Genomic DNA, 14,992 nt, shown 5'->3' on the forward strand with positions numbered 1-14,992 from the left:
TGGCGTCGCCCGGACTCGAACCGGAGACCTTCAGTGTGTTAGACTGACGTGATAACCAACTACACCACGACACCAGACGTTTGAACGGCTGTCTTATCCTCCTAAGGAATCATAATTGAGATAACAAAAGCGTGTTTATGATAAAGTAACTTAATTACCGAGAAATGTATTAGTATATTAGTCTTGTGTAATATGATGAGTTGACTTCGTCAGTTTGATTTCCAGGTAGGGAGAAGCAAACCTACATATTATTTAACAACAACACCACGGGAAAAAATTTAACCAAAAAAAGTGAGAACCTGTAAGTACTGTAGACTGGTGGGTAATGCATTTGGGATTAGCTAATTGAGAAAACAGACCACCGGATTTATCAGTCCCATTTCATCAGGCTTCTCAAGTTGACGATGAATCTTTTGATAGATCTTCTTCGGTCTCCCCATATTAGTTGCATCTTATATTGCAGGACAAATTGTATGCTAAATAAGACCAATTTTATAGTTTGAAAACTAAAATATCTCATTTTAAAATTTAAGTACTAAAGAGAGAATTTGGTTATAGTTGAAAGGAGCAAAATGGAATTAACTCTATTCTGTTTGAACTTTGGCTCAATTATCATTGTTTTTAAAATTTATATGTAAAAAATTAAAACAATTCGAGTTTGTCTGAAAAATGTTTGTTTTAGTTCAGCCTTGATAAATATTTAATCCAAGCTTGAAATAGTTAAACCAAAATTGGCAATTTTTTTTAAGAAGAGGGGACAAAGAACAAAAAAGACAAACTACTCATCCTCAATCTACTTAATTTTTTGGGTTAATTACATTTACCTCCCCTGAGGTTTGATCATATTACCAATCAATTCCTGTAATTTGTCCAAATAACGGTCTCACCCTTTGAATGATCAAACATTTAACAAAAACCCCCTTAATGCCGAAAATGCCCTTATTGAGGTCATGTTGCATTAAAAAAAGAACATATTTTTATTTTATTAACCTTGAAGCAATCCAAAAAAAATAGAAAAAAATTTTTGCTTATTATTTTATAAAAACCTTATCTTTGCTTCCATAAATAGTTTTGAATCAATAATTATTTTAAATCTTAAAAATGAATATTAAAAATTAGATAAATTGAAAGAAAAATAAAAAAGAAGCAATTATTTTAAATCCTCAAGTATGGTTCGAATTTGTGGTTCAAGGCATATTGCGAATTCAATCAATCGCATTCTCCAATCATCATCGACATTGAAGAGACATTAGCAACGCTTCGATTTAGGGTTCGTTCTCTATTCTTCCTTCTTCTTGGCTTGTTTTTTCTTCCTTCTTCGTTCGATTTTGTGATTTGCTTTTGTTTTGCCTCCCACTGCCTGGCTTTAGTTCTTTTGCAGAAAAAACATAAACAGGAACTCAGAAGTTGAAGACCAAATTGATATGGCATCTGACTATAATAATTTACTACAAGCTAAGAGCCCTTGTAAACTCGTCGGTTGAAATTTTTTTACTAATCTGTTTCTTTTGTTTGTTAAAGAAAGAAATGAGTCCTTTTCTCACAAAAATTCTGGCTATTGATATCTATTACAAACAATACATCTTGAATTGAGCCTTGTGACTTGCTGCAGTATCCATCATCCAATCCAACAGTGCCAATTTAACAGCGCCAATAAATTGTGAGGGTACTCACTTCCACTATACTTGTCAAGTAGTTTCCAAATGATGAAGATCTTATCCAGGAAAATGTTTTTCATTGAAAAAAGAAATAAGCTAAAACCAATCATCTCGAATAACACTAGCAGATATAACCATGTTATGCTTTATTTTCCAGCTGAAAATTGTATATATTACAAGAAATTCCAGTTCCGCTTCCAAGTGATGTACCAAGCCACCTGAAAAAGCATAAGCAATCACATCAGATGACATTTGATCCTTGTCACAAGTTCAAACATCTTTCAATTTTTAACAATAAAATTCTGAAATAACTGGTCATATGTAAATGATCTCAAGACACAATCGTTAGAAACAACAACCAGGAACCCTCCCCTTACACAAAATCTTTAAAAGACAGACACAAAATCCAAAACTATTTGTTGGAGACTTTTTGTTCTTCCTCTTGGTTATCAGGAGGATGAAAAGGCGTAGGACATGTAAGAGAGATGGATATAATTTACTAGGAGATTTTCATAACTGCATATGGACTTCATCAACTTCTCCTCCAAATTCTTTTGTTGAGCACAATCTGGTAAACCTATCAAAGCTTTGAGGCTTTCTTGAACGACAATATCCTATTCCAATCCTCTGACAAGGACTTCAAACATTGCCATTGTCCAGAAAGAGACACCTTCTCCAAAGAATTACCATTCTGCAAAAAGTAGGGTGGAAGTTTCAGAGAAGTTGTAGATATGTTATGGGTGGCTGTTCATAAATTATGGAAACATTGTTTATTGTTGGTAAAATTACGAATTTACCAAGTTCGTAATTTTACACCAGCTCCAACTACCAATTGTTCCTCTTTCTCCTGGAAGATGTTAAAAGTTGAGGTCCATTGCCAGGAAATGCATTCAAATCGTAGTAGGAGATGTGCAGATGACTCACTTGTGGTATGATTGGTGGCACCCTGTTGGACCTCTGATTCAACTGTTTTTTGCTTGCATAATTCACTTGGCACTATCATCCTCAGCCCTATGAGGCTCTGGTAGTCCATTAATATGGAGACAAAGGATAGGAACCTCAAAATACAAGTGGCTGCAGCATCCTTCGTGTACAGAAAGGACATAATGTGATGGAGAATCGTCTGGAAGGGCACTCAACCAATCAATACCATCATCATTTTCTTGATTTGGCGTTTCAATTTTTCCAATTCTTCTTTTACTAGATTTTTTGTCTCCACAAGTCATTGTTTGACTGATTGTTTCCTCAAACTAACCAAATGGGATTCTTTTCTATCCAAATTTCTCAAAATAGCTCAGGGATCCAGGGCATTAAACATCAAAGTATCGATGCATAAAGCTAAATTAGCAAGTTTAAAAGAAAAAGGTATGAATTACAAAAAAAACACAGAAGAACCTGCAAGAGTTTGTAGACTGGTGGCTAACTGGCCATTGCATCTGGGGTCAGCTAATTGAGAAGACAAGACCACCGGATTATCAGCCCCATTTCATCAGGCTTCTCAAGTTGATGACGAATTTCTGATGATCTTCGTCCTCCACTCAAATTAGTTAAGAACGCTAGAAAGGAGTAATGGAATATTCCCTTCTTCACTTCACTTCTTTTCCGTATAGAGTTAATACCTAGAAAGGCCTTTGACTTCTTCAACATACGAAAGGTTTTTTTTTTTTTTGATAATTCAACATACGAAAGGTTAATTGCACATTATTCCCCATACTTTCTGTGTAGACCTATGTTTTCAGAACCGGACCGGGTATCGACTCGGTCAGGAATTAATGGGTTCAATCGGGTTCGATAGGGATTGAACCGGATGATGTCATAAATAAAAATTATTTAAAAATTAAAATATTATATGTAAAATATTTAATAACACGTTAATATTAATAATGGTATATTCATATATATTTGATGTTTCAAATATATTTAACAAGAAAATACAAAGAAACTAGAATAATCAAGTAGCAATTTATATTATTTAATGATCATTAACAAGTTTAGAATTAAAATTATGGACTTAATTGAAAAATAAAACCAAGCTTTAAGAAAACATTGATAAAGTATAAAATATTAGGTATATTAATAATTTTTAACAATCTAGGGGCCAAAACATAATATTAAAAAACTTTGAGTTATTTTTTTTAAATGATGATTGAACCGGAAAACCCGGTCAAACCCGATTTGACCGGATTTTTACTTACCCGATTTTTTAGCATAACTCGGACCGAACACTTGGCCGGTTCCCGATTCGATCGGTCGAACCGGCAAGTCCGGTCTGAGTTTAAAAACATAGGTGTAAACGAATCCCACAGCCATAAAAAAATACTAAAGAAACTGTATGATTTGAAAGTCAAACCAAATTACTTGTATTATCATATATGACATATTATATCATATGACACATGCATACGTATATACATATACATACATACATATGTACATATATACATGCACATACACACAGACATGTGTATATATATATATATATATATATATATAATGATTTTTAATTTCAATTTTGAAAGGTTGTACATTTGGCTACTCTAACCTTTGCCAAATGCATTATATATCTATTCGCCATGTGGACATATTTAATATTAGTTTTTTTAATGCATTTGATTTTTTTTTTTTTGGTTATAATTAATCGGTCTGTCTAATGGGTGTTCATAGAGCACTCGTTAAAATAAATTTTAGGTGTTATGTTTTTTGAAAATATAAGATTAATTGAAAAAGTAAATAAATACAAAGGATGATAGGAGAAATTAAATTGAAAAAGTATATAAATGCAAGAGAGGATAATAATTATTAATATATGTATACATATATGGTAGGTTAGATAAATGTTAAGTGTGCTAACCAGTACCCTAAGGGCGGACACCCCTTAGAAAATCCATAATTAATCCATTTCCTTTTTCACTTCTTTATTTGTAACAACTTTCAATCATTTTATTAGTTTCCGCCATTTTTATTTATTATGCCTAATCAAATAGTTACCATTTGGAAGTAACTATAGTATAAATTACAAAACAATCGAGGTTAGATTTGTTGAGAACTAATCAATGTATTTTGTAGAAGTAACTATTTCTTATCATTTAGTTTCAATGTTTGTCCAATATTTAGTATTTTAAAATATTTAATAAATTTTGTTGTTTTAGTTCTTTTGTATCCATGTTCATCTAAAAGCAAAATCTTGAAGATAATAAAGAGGACCCGTGCACTACTATATATAATAAAATGCTATTCAGTTCCCTATATAATAGATTTGCTGAGTTCGATATTCTTACGTTCTGTCAAGTCGACGTCTTACATTTTTATCCTGTGTACATATTGTCTTATTTATTTGATTAGGTTTAAATTGTTTTATTTTTATTAATAACAACCAATCCGAAACTTTTTCACTAGTATTTTTGTTAACAACAATCAATTATCCAGTTTGTTATCCTTAATTGCGCACCAATGTCCTCAAGGTTAAAATGCAATGAAATTGGAAAATGCACATAATGCAAGCCACCTTCTTCTTAAGGAATTCCAAAATCCCAGTTATCTAGTTGATCTTTCACAAGATAGGCTCACTATGTGGAGCAATACAAGCTCTAGAGACCCAACTTCTAGTATCAATAATGTCACATTCATATTAGGTTAACCTTCTAAAAGCCTTTATTACTTGAGTATCATTCACAGTTTTGAGCAACATTAATTGCTTTCCGATCCTTGAGGCCCCATGCTTTCTTTTCCTAGAATGAAAATAGAAGTGATAGACAAGCACTAGCAACCCCATAATGAACTATCGGCCATAATTGATAGAAGATAATAAGACTTGAACACAAAATCTTATGGCTAGTACAAAAAATCATGAAATGCTTATTCTGCAACATATCCACCACAAATACCCTTCAACTTCTCTAGAGGAGAAATTCAAATGAAAACCACCTAATGCTGTGATCTCATAGAACCAATCTTTCAATGCCTGTTCCTATCATGATTAAACATTTGGGCCCCTTTAAGGAACTATTAGACTGTGCATTCCTGTTAGGATTAGGCAAAATTCATCACATTAGAGGCTCTTCCATGATTGTCACAACAAATACAATTATAACATTTTAGATGCACATTACTTCATTCTGTTCAAGAAGAAGGCAGTGAGCAGCATCCATATCTCACAATACGATCACAGAAGGATTGTCATGCTAAACATTTTCCATTTTCTTACTTTTCATAACCCCCCCATGCTTTGCTTGCCCTAATTAGTTACAAAGTCGTCATTCTGCAGTCGGCATCCAGATTTTCTAGATTTCTGCAGTTACAGGTTTCAACCAAATGAATACAACTAAAATGACGGAAACAGGAAAAGAAGCCAAGACATAGAACCTTGCAAAGTAGCCAACTCTATGTGTTAGCAGATCAGCAAGTAGATATACAAACAGGGGCTAAATTTCTGAAATCTTATCTGATGTCCTGTAAACTCAAGCTGAAATTCCACACTATTTCTTGAGGGAAAAAGCTTATCCATAAGACCAAGATACAAAAGAAAAAGCCTAAAGAGCAGTAAGTTCTAAGGCCAAAACTGCACTATCCATGCCCTATATCTGTGACACAGCTATTTTCTTCATGTTTAGGTTGACCCAAGATTCGCGACACTAACATGTAAGAGAAAAATAAAATTGCATAAGTGTAATAATGCTAATTGCATTGACAAACTGCAGAATCTAGCAACTTTTCCTTTAGAAAATTTCAAAAAAAAATTCGAAAAGTGTTGGTCCAATTAGGATGACCCATTTGGTAATAGTGGACTCATGCAGCTCTAGCCTGTTATCCTTCCACTGCGAGGAGCGGGAAGTTCTCGTTGCTCTGTCAAGCCAGCCTCACGCAGTATCCTCCACTCTAGGAGCCAAGTGGTCCGGGCCTGCGCTCAAACCACATGGCTCAGCTCTCCGCTTGGAATGGGCAGGCCGGTGAGTAGCTCCACAAGACCTACCATCTGGGTCAATCCAATGTTCCAACACATTAATACCCCCGCTTGGGTTACAAGCTCGCGCTACCGAGCTCAGCGGCAGGCATTTCCTAGGCATATGGTTATTAAGTGACGAAAAGATGGAATTTCTTCGATGTGGGACGCATTTGTGTTCTAATGTGTTTCTGGGAAACGCTTCAATGGAACCAAAAGAAATGTGCTAGATGTATGCATGGCTATTGGGGTTAAATAAGTGCTGGTATTATTGAGGATGGAAATGCAGGCTTTAAGAGAAGGTTGATTGCTGCCAAATCAGCATTAGTAACTAAAAAGAAATTGAAGTAAAAGCTAGTACTCATCAAATTGGTAAATCTTAATCGTCCAAAGGTTTGAATGTCTATGGAAAACCTCCAACGAGGATTCCTCAAATTTCTTGAGCATGGCAAAAAAAGCTTTTTGTTTTTGACATTCTTGCTCGATTGCCAAATACTAAGGGCACCATATCTTTGTCAGAATTGCTCTACAGAACCTTCGAAATGGTGGATGAATGTAAGAATGGTAGATTAGTTAACTAAAGTAATAGTCTCAAAATGTTAATTATGACTGAAATACTTGACCATATGAACAAAATTTGTGAAAATTGGCACTTCAACTATTGTACTAAGACCAACACCAAACACCAGATTGACAACTAGTTCCCCTTCCATGGTTCTATTCCTTAAATATACTTCACAGAACGCAACAAGCAAAAAGCTTTTCCGTTGGTATGATATCATTAATTTATTTTGAAGAACCATTCCTGTTTAAAGCCCTTGGCAAGTTTTTCTTCATTGTAAACTACATATCGCTCCAATATATAAAAGTAAACCAATGCTATTTCTTTCCGGTTATCATTCAATCCAATGAACTAGGAAGATGGCCGCCTCCTATATATAAAATATATATGTATAAAATATATAATTTAATTAGTTACAAACTTATGATAATGTATATTAATATATGTAATATTATTGATATTATCAATTATACTAATAATTATATATGTGTACTAATACAAATTATTAATTGGTTATACTAAATTTACTAATACATATATACTAAGTCCCTAATTACACTTAAAACAATAACATTTTTTTCTTTAAAAAAAAAAAAGCACAAGCACAATAATAAATTAGTGATTGTATTTATGCCAAAAGTGAAAACTTGACTACTTTAGTTGTATTTATTTCATCATGTTGGATTATATTCAAATAACTTTTGTTTGATTGTTTTTATAAGTTTCAATTATGAAATTACAATGAATAATAATTTGGTGATGTGTTGATATTTTGGTACTTGATTATTTCGACTTTTCCATGATGCCACAGACATCCCATGTTTATCCATTACTTGTCCATGCCTTCTGCAGTCTCAAGAGATCTTTTTAATTATCTTCTCCCTCTGCATGCATTCTGCAGTTCTTCTGGGAGTCTCGCTTGGACCATTGCCCATCAGAGTTTGAAAAAAATCTACTAAAACTTTTTATTTTCTTTTGTTCAATAATCCATTATTCAGATCAGGCAATGTACAATATACAAAAATAAAAAGCTGATGATTAAATTGCAATGATGATTAAAAGCTAATGATTAAACCCTAAACCCTAAACTCCGGAGTCGAGAAACTGGATGAAGTGTGCGATTAACAGGGTGAGATTTTGTGGATAGTGATATATATGTCCATTGATATAAAATAAAAGGTTTTTTTTTCTAATGGGGGCCTAATGTGTACTTTTTAGTACATTTTAATCACATCTAACTTGCCATATGAATTTTTACATTGACAAATTATTATCCTATACTGCATTTATATACTTTCCCTAATTAATATTATTTTTTCAAAATATGAACACACAAAGTCCATATTAACAAGTGCCCATTGGACACTCATTAGACAGATCATTAATTAACGAGTGCCCATTGAAATGTATACATATAAAATTCACCTAATCTATCATGTATATACATATACTAACAATTATTAACCTCCCTTGCATTTATATACTTTTCCTATTGCCCTCCTTTGCATTTATATACTACAATTATTATCCTCCTTTGCAATCACTCCTATGATGTTTTCCCATATTCCTCCCTCTGATTAACACCCTCCTGAAGTCTTTGATAATCCTCAACCTTGGGTTTTATAAGATTACAAGTAGCCTACATATACAGGCATAAAAACTCACCGGATTTCAATTTGTTTTTTGTTTTTTAGGATAAGATTAACTTCAAGTAGAAACTGCTTGCTTCTACTCATGTAAATGGTCAATGTGGAGAGATTTTGTGGTCAGATTTGATCTCTCACTGGGCATTTCAGCCTATTTGTTGCCAAAGATCGTCCTTAGCTGCTTGCTTGCTAGCAATGCTAGGTTCAGATATCTGTCTCAGTATTCAGCACATAATTTCTTTTTACTGTTTGAAGTGCGAGGAGACCAGCAGAGTAGTTACTGAAGTACTGGAGCCTGCCTGCGTTATGCTTAAACTCCAGCAGATGGAAATTTTTTGAAAAGTTGGTAAGGAAAAATTCATAGAGACCTCTCAAAAAATACAGAACATTGTATTATTTATTTATTTATATATATATATTCCTTTTTTCTCAATATGCATTGTCATTCCTTTTATTGATACTCCAATAAATGATCAAACACCGTATATTAGTTTCCTTCAACCGCCTACAAGCAATGATCATGGTAGATATTTTGCTTAGATTCAGTAATGAATTTACAATATACTCCTGATCAGTGGGGGTGTACGTCTTGGCAAGGGGGTACAGGTGCACCCACTGGCCAAAAGAAAATGCCTGTATAGAATTTGTGCCCTGTTAGATTGTGAAATAAATTTTACTATCATACTCCCTCCGTCCCACTTTGATAGTCATGTATTCCTTTTTCATCTGTCCCAAATTATAGTCCACTTTTCAATTGACGAATGTAGTTATGTTTTAATTTTCCTAAAATACCCTTATTCAATGTTAGTAGTTGTTACTATAAACCTACCCTATTTAATGAGAGTTGATTCTTTTTTTACCATCAATTCAAGTTCCCATAAAGTTGTACCATATTTAATGTGAGGGTATTTTAGGAAAATAACAATCTAAATTTACTTTTCCAACAAAGTTAACTATTTTTTCTTAAACTATGTAAAAAAAGAAACAAAACTATCAAAGTGGAACGGAGGGAGTAGCGGTTATTGTAATTTGACAAAGAATAAATAAATGAAGAGAACCAATCTAGCAACAAAATTCACATTCCAATGCAACTCTTGAGTGTCAAATTGACCGGCCTACGCTCCACAACAATTGATTCCTACCATTTAAGTACATTTATTGAGATTTATATGTCACACCCTGGATGCACAGGGCAAGAAGTCGCCGGAGTTTTAACAGTCAAATCCAACTGTTTAGACTCCATCCTTACTAGCCTAAAATGGATATCCCAAGTTGGAGTTAATTGTTGAGACTTTGATTGCATTTTGAGCCTGTAGGCCCTAGGCCCTAGGCATGATATTATGATATTAGAGTGAGACTCATGTAGTCTTTGCACAGAGTGAAATTAAGTCAATGATATTGGGTTGGACTACACAAGAAAGTGGAAGAATTAAATCTCGTGTAGAGTTAAGTGCTACGTCATTAGAGTCTGTACGAGTCACCTCTAAAATCCGTACGAGTTATCTCTAGAATCTAACACAATTAAGTGGACAATCCAGATTATGATATTGGATTAGATTTTGGAGGATACAAACTCTAAAATGGAGGGGTGAATATAATATCCCATTCCATATCTAAAAAGTAAAGTGATGTATACCAATACTTAAGTGACAGGTGCCGAACCTGTGCAATAATAATAAATAAAACCTAACTACCACCTAAGACAGTTAATAATCAATTCGAGTACTGGAGCAGGGACTCTAGGTGTGCAATGGGTTACTTGATTCACCCTGTTCCCGAAGAGTTTGCTTAATCCGATATACCTGAATTAATTATTTAACTGAATTCCCTAACTAGTAGACAGTGGTAAGCAGAGTCGTCTCCTCAGGGACTAGCAAGATATTTTGTTTCTTTTCAAATCAAGATTAATGGGGGGGTTTTGGTATCAACTGCCAACTAAACAAATTAAATGCAGAAAATAATTAAATAACAGAAATACTTAGAGAAACTCTAGCCAAGGGTACACATCAGAAATGGTTCATGCAACTGATCATCGATTCAAATATAATTCCAACATTTATTAATAGATTAGTTATAGTTGTCATACACGCGATAAACAACCAACCTTTCCTTACTTTTTCGATAGTTAAGGTACGACCGTTAACTATTTCTCTAACCCAAAAACAACCCTAGGTACGACCGTAGGATTTAATTTTTAGATTGCATTATTAATTAGAAAGGCTCAATCCTAGCTAACAAACACGCTACGAGAGTTTATTTAAGCTAGATCAAATATTCCCCTGACACAAATCCAATTATGCCAGTTGCTACTGGGATAGAGATAACGAACAATTACGGATTCAGTTACCCCTATATAGCAAAATAGCCTATGTGAATAATTAATTATTGCACACTAATCAATCATACCCAAGACTATAACAACTAAAATCAGGGAACATATGAATATCAATTAATGAAGAAAATAATTAAAAATGGTTTAGATCTCACAGTGAATGCCGAACCAATTCGTCAGTTGCCCCCCTGACTAGAATCAGCGAATTAGCCCTCCATTAATGAAGGACAAGCTACGCGGGGGAATCGGGATACGTCGCTATATCGGACCTTTTTCTTTTGGTCAAGAGCAGAAGACCAGAACAAGAAATTTTGATTTCTTGCACTTGTCTCCAAAAGCCCAAGCGTATGAAAGGCAGATTGTTCACTGTAGTTGTGGTCAGCAAGAGTGAAAACCAAAGCCAAGAAAAGTCAACAACGGCGGCTCTTGGTTTCTTCTCCCAATTGCTAGCAAGACATACGAGAGAAAGGTTCTCCAATTGATTGATTTCGGTCAAAGACAAATTCACAAACAGTTGGTAGGTCCACAATTGCGGCTGGCCTTTCCTTCCTTTGTCAGCAATGTATTCGAGAGAAAGGATTCAATTCTTTGATTTCTCAATTTTGTCAAGGCTAAACAAAACTCACCAAATTTTTCAAAGTCAACCACAGAGGCAAGGTAATACCGAGTCTAGGAAAAAGGATCCTGGCTCTCGTCTCCTCCCTCCGTTACAAAGCTACCGCCCCTCTACGAAAGGCCTGACACCCTAAAACCTAAGCCACGCGAGAATACTAAATTCTCCCTCAGTTGTGGTCCCCAGTTCAAGGAGAGGATTTTTTTCCCTTTTTGGAAATTGTTATTTGTTTTTAAAATTAAAACAACACTCCCTCAAAATATAATAAAATAAAATCTATTACAATTAGATTTCTTCAGCTTCTCAAGCGGGCCCCACGTACGATGAATCTTCTAAAAGCTGAATTTAAACACTTTTCAGCATCCATTCCTGCAATTAGTATCAAAACAAAATATTAGTAAAATCCACCCAATTAATGAAAATACTTAGTCAATTCATTGTGCAATAATGCCCAAAATACCCACTAAAATGCACCCTATCAATCTCCCCCACACCTGAACTATGCTTGCCCTCAAACATAATTAACTCAGAAATGCAATAAAGATACTAAGCAAACCACAGCAGTTCATACCAAGAATGGCATTCCAAATTCCCCAATAACCTCATCGAAATCAGAGTATACCAAATCAACAATTCTCACCGTTTAAAGTGCACTCAATCACTCCAAAATGTATATGAGATGTATATAAGATAACTCTCAGATCAACACAATACAAAGACACTACCATAAGCTTGCTCATATATCATATCTCCACCACTTACTTATGAATTTAAATGCAGCAATCAAGGGGCTTTAAAAGGTTGTAATGGGGTTAGGGTGAGAATGTAGGATAAAAAGGAGTCAAAAGGGTGTAAAAGTATAAAGAAAGTGCCCAAAAATTCATTACATAGATTCTTGCACATTTGAAACTTAAAGGCATCTCAACCATCACACAAGTGAAGTGAATTAGCACTTGCCACAACCTTCGCCTTTTCTCCTCTTTTCATTCATCTACTTCCCCTCTTTTGTTTTTTTTTGCTTTTTTTTTTCTTCAATAACTCCCAACCAGCACCATAAAAATCAACTTTACTTGCTGATTTCCTGCACTTTGTCTTCTTTTCACATCCCCATTTTTTTTTTTTTACATAAATAGGTGTAATGCCTCTCGAATAATACTCCAAAATTCTGTATAATGAAATCAAAGCACTTCTTCACACGAGGTTCAAAAAGAAAGTCTAAAAAGAGGTTTTACGGCTAAAACTAGGGTCTCAAACGAAGAATAAGAGTTAAGGCTCAACTTGGCTCCCTAGTGATAAATAATCCAAGGCTTGGTTTCAAAAAAGTCCAAAAATGGCTCATTCCTAGGTGCCCTATCATTTCAATGCATTAAACTCATTTAAATGTGGTCTTGACATGCATAACCGAGCAAGTTCTAGAATGACAAACCATGTGCACTAATCACTCAACAAACGAAAAATTAGGCTCAAGAATTGCACAAGTGATCAAATTGATGTCAAGTTCAGCATATTAATCAATCAATTCAGCATCGAGGAAAATAGAGCACCCCATGGCATGAACTTGCTATGTATACTCATATCTCAATTGCATTCATCACAGTTTAAAGAAAGGGACTACTAAGGCAAGGAAAAATTTAATCAGACAACTAAAAACACAACCAAAGCATAGTTAACCCTCCCCCACACCTAAACCTTACATTGTCCTCAATGTAAGCAAAAAAAGACCAAATCAGAGGTATTGGGGCAACGATACTTCTCTTAAAACGGAGGAGGGCAGAAATGAATCACGGCTGCGGAGGGAAAGGCGGGCGGAAACCCACGTGGTGGAGATACTGTGCCAAATTCTGGGCCATCCCTCCCATTTGGCGCCCCAACCGATCCATACGAGTGTCCATGTGCTGCATCTGAAACCGAAGGGCTGCAAGCTGGCTATCAGCGGAGGAAGATGGTGGAGGCGCCGAAGAGGACGGCCCGGGGGCATCCGTGGAAGGACCACCCGCCTCCGGGGCAGTGGATTTAGAAGCGCTGCGCTTCGGATGAACAGAGATTGGCCCCAGGGGAGCAAACTGGAAAGCGCCATTCACCTGTCGCACAAGACCCATTTTCTCCAAACAAACCAAATCGAGGGGTTCCATAGTACAAGCGCGATGCAAATTATGATTATTCAAGTCCAAAACCCCAAGATTTACAGCCAACTAAGTGATAAATGAGCCTAAGATTAATGGTTTATTTTTCTTACTTAGCACAGTTCGGATGTGGAGGGCAAACCAACTACCCAAATTGACCTTAGTCCGAGTGACCATGCACCAAATGAAAAAGAACTCGGGTTTGGTCAGAGTACCCGAGCTATCCTTCCTACCTGAGAAACTATAGGCCATGAATCTATGTAAATAACGGTAGGCGGCGCTCTTAAGATAAGAAGCCTTAGACTGACTGTCATAGCAGTGTCGGTCAACCGACAAATCTCTCCAATAACCAATGTAATGAGAGAAAAATGGCTCCGTGTACTCGCACGCACTGTGCATATATTCCTCACTCTGGGAGTAGGGAACATCAATAAACCCAAGAGCCAAATTAAACTCAGTGATAGATTGGTTGAACTCTCTACCCATTAATCGAAACCTCACTACCCCAGGAGTGGTAACGGAGAATTCATCAGGAATATTAAATTCAAAAGTAGCATAGAATTCCCACGTGAGTTCAGTAAAAGCAGGTAGATTGATAGAAGCATAGCGAGTCCAACCTACGTCAGTCAAGTGCTACGTGACCTCATCCCTCAGGTTTAGCATATCAAGTGTAGGGCCATGGATGTATTTACAAGGAATTATCTTCCTTGTGCAAGCCGAGGCATACCGCTCCTTGTCGGCAGCCCGGGTGAAAGTCAAATTGCCGCCAAAGTGGGCCGGAGAGGAAATATGAACCTCCCTATTCCGTCCAAGGCGAGTCCTGGGTCCACCCGGACCAGTCGATGGGGCAGGTCCACTCAAGGGGACTGTAGGCTGTGAGGTGGATGTGGATGGCTTGTTCTTGCCTTTAGTTTTGGGTTTGGTCATTGGGGATTGGAAAAGAGGGCAAAGACAAGGTGAAGTTGGGTAAGATGGAGTGGTGGTTAATCAACAAAGTAAGGGGTCCCCGAACACAGCTCCAAACACCAACAATTGAACAAATAGAAACTAAACAGCCCAAAAATCAATTAAGTAGATAAACACATAAAAACATCACCCAAAAACTAATTAATCATGGAA

At 35.7% G+C, this 14,992-nt stretch overlaps 1 non-coding gene across 1 annotated transcript; it reads right to left on the bottom strand.

Moving 5' to 3' along the window:
* Nucleotides 1-74, bottom strand: TRNAV-AAC. The gene has a single exon. It is a non-coding gene; the product is annotated as a tRNA-Val (tRNA).
* Between the last annotated feature and the right edge of the window lie 14,918 nt (nucleotides 75-14,992).

Source organism: Coffea eugenioides, chromosome 1 (genome assembly GCF_003713205.1).
Source record: "Coffea eugenioides isolate CCC68of chromosome 1, Ceug_1.0, whole genome shotgun sequence".
Taxonomy (NCBI): Eukaryota; Viridiplantae; Streptophyta; class Magnoliopsida; order Gentianales; family Rubiaceae; genus Coffea; species Coffea eugenioides.